At 35.7% G+C, this 3,029-nt stretch overlaps 1 protein-coding gene across 1 annotated transcript in view; it reads left to right on the top strand.

The window, feature by feature from the left end:
• Nucleotides 1-3,029, top strand: part of LOC109583548 (uncharacterized) — a 20,753-nt gene that overhangs the window by 17,051 nt on the left and 673 nt on the right. The gene's annotated exons all lie outside the window — the stretch shown is intronic.

The following is a 3,029-nucleotide window of genomic DNA, read 5'->3' as shown; positions in this document are numbered from 1 at the left end:
GATTCAATGGTGTGTCAAAATTGCACAGCATGCGCAGAAATTTTTAACTTACAAGACATACAGAAAAAGGATTTATAAATGATTCATCCAAATGTTTTGGACCATTGTGTTTATATGCATGCTTCTGTATGTAAGCCACTCTAATGTGATTCATAGAATTCATTGCTGTGTCTGCATTATTCATATCACATGACACATGACTGAAAAACAAAATAGGTTAACAGACTGCAGAGCATATGATGGCATCATCAGTGGAGAGTCAGGAGAAGACAGAGATACATGTCAATGGGGAGCAGGTTAAAGTCTTTGTACCCAATGATCCCATAGCTATCTTAATGTACTACTTCAACACTGTCTGCAGCTGTTTTGAGCTAGATAGCCAACTAGCTGATTCTTTAAGTCGTCTCAGAGATTATCAGAATTATTCTCAACTGACACATAAAGAAGAGGTCCAGCTAATACAGTATTGTCTTACTTATAATCCCGAGACCATGGGGATCATATTCATACTTGACAAAGCAAGTTTTTCAAAATTGGCAAATAGCAACATACTGGTAGATTATTATTCTCACTGAAGTTGAGGAATACACTAAAAATAAACCTTGGAACAGTACAAATTTGCATTACATCATTTCATCCAGTCATTAGTAATATACTGTAAACACATTTTAGGCGTGTCACTATTGTTTATTCTAGATATACTATGTAAGGACGTCTGTGTAGTAACAAAGTGAAACATTTCTTGGATTTCTCACACTTATGAGTAATAATAAAAACACAGCCCTAACAATCATTACTAGACGGGAGCCTAGTTGAAACTACTCAATTTACTCTATTTTCTGTCCTGCTATACCAATCGCTAAACTAATTGTCTATTAAGTATGTGTACCTGATTGTGCATGAATGTATATTATAGTTGATTATATATGATGTGCAATATCTTCCTTTAAGTCTATTGTTTTTATTAATTTCTACAAGTATATTGTGCATTTCTATATCATTCCATTGCAGTTATGGCTGCAGTATTGGGAAGGACTCTGGTACAGATAAAGAATGTAGGCAGATCAGTCATTGTACCTGGTGATCCAATAGCCAGGCTCATGTACTACTTTGATTGTGTTTGCACTTGCGTTGAACCTGATAGTGACTACACTATACGTCGTCTCAGAGATTATCGAAATTATTCTCGATTGACCGGCGAAGAAGAGGCTCAACTCATAGTCCTCTGTCTTGCTCTCAGCCCTGACAACTTGGTTGGATCAATATTCCATCCAGTCAACGACTGTGGATCATCTACAAACAAGTTTGTTGAGATAAGTGCCGTCAAAACAGACCTTCTTGTGACCAAATCTCTCCTCATTGGAGGACAGCGGAGAAGGGTGCAAAAAGTCATGTTTTTCCAGAAGAGTTGGATGGACAGAAACTTCATCGAGCCTCTTAAAGCAGTGCAGAGGAGACTCAATCGTCCACCTCAACGTCGTATTGAGCCTCCCCCATGTCGTTCTCCTGCTCGTCGCAGAGAAAGAAGTTGCTGCATTATACTCTGAAGAATGAGCCATTGAACTATTAATAATGCTACATTACCTTTATGTTGTTTACAGGAACAATTAATGATAGTTTACATAATAGTTTATAGAGTAAAGTGTTGGCTTGATAATTGTTAATTATTATTATTATTATAAAGCTATTCTGCTATTATTCTAAAGTTTTAGATCCAATGGTATCAGACATCAGTGGCTAGATAGACAAAATTTTAAACATATAAATGCATCATCCATGGCATGGTATGATAATGATGCTATAAGTGCAAGATAATTATAACCAAGGCTATGTAGGTAATTAACTAAGCCAAGCCCTTATTTGTGGTAACATGATCAAGAAGACCACTATAGGAGAGTAAAGATACTGTTACATCAAGAGTACTCTTGGTTACATGGTTGACATCAATCAAGTCATGAATTTACAGAAAAAGATCAAATTGATAGTTTACACATGACTGATCCTTTATTTACAAGCATGCTTGCTTTGTGATGCACAATGTAGCTAAGTAAGATCATCCGATTTCATTCATAGGATTTATTATTGTACATCTAGACCTGTATATACATTATTCATATTCCATGAATCACATGACTCAACAGCTCAACAGCTTTTTGAGCATTATGATGGATCATCAGTTGAGAGTCAGGAGAAGACAGAAATACATGTCAATGGGGAGCAGGTCAAAGTCTCTGTTTCCTAAAGTTTTTTGATATATAGTTTATGTTTCTGTTTTGGTTTCCTGATGATAACTATATACTATGCGTCACCTGAGAGATTTTCAAAACTATTCTCAATTGACCAGTGAAGAAGAGGCCAAGCTTATTACGATATGCTTTGCCCTCGGCCCAAATCTTCCATCCTACTGCTGATTGTGGGTCATCATCTAATAAATTTGTTGAGATAAGTGCAGTCAAGATGGATGTGCTTGTAACCGACTCTCTCTTCATTGGAGGGCAGCAGAGAAAGATTCAAAGCATAGTGTTTTTTGAGAAGAGTTGGATGGAAAACAACTTTATTGAGCCACTTAAAGTAGTGCAGAGGAGACTTGACCCTCCACCTCAATATTACCTGTGCTATTCAGTAAAGATGTTGCTAAAATAAAACTGCTGTTTCTTGCCACAGCTTAGTTACATTATAGACTTTATCAGAGTTAAAATAGAGTTGTCATTGTGCTATTTATCTTTAATACCCAATAGTTCAATTGTATTCATTTATATTCTAATACTCATAACAGTCTACCTAATAAAAATTTTACTTGTCACTGTTTACTTAGCAAGCATAGTGAAACTATTCCTGGAATTGTCATGAATAAAAACTAGTCAATATTTATAGTCGGGTCTTAGTCTAGCTGCCATATAACTACTAAATAGAATTTACTAATTTTCTCTCTCTTTATTGTCCTGTCACTGAGCAATAAACTGGTTTTTAAGTATGTTAATGTGTCTGATTGTATTTATGATGTTTAGTTGCCCTGATCAAAAGCAATT

This window comes from Amphimedon queenslandica, unplaced genomic scaffold (assembly GCF_000090795.2).
Source record: "Amphimedon queenslandica unplaced genomic scaffold, v1.1 AMPQUscaffold_13298, whole genome shotgun sequence".
Classification (NCBI taxonomy): Eukaryota; Metazoa; Porifera; class Demospongiae; order Haplosclerida; family Niphatidae; genus Amphimedon; species Amphimedon queenslandica.
The sequence above is the reverse complement of the archived record's forward strand: the minus strand, read 5'-3'. Positions and strand labels throughout refer to the sequence as shown.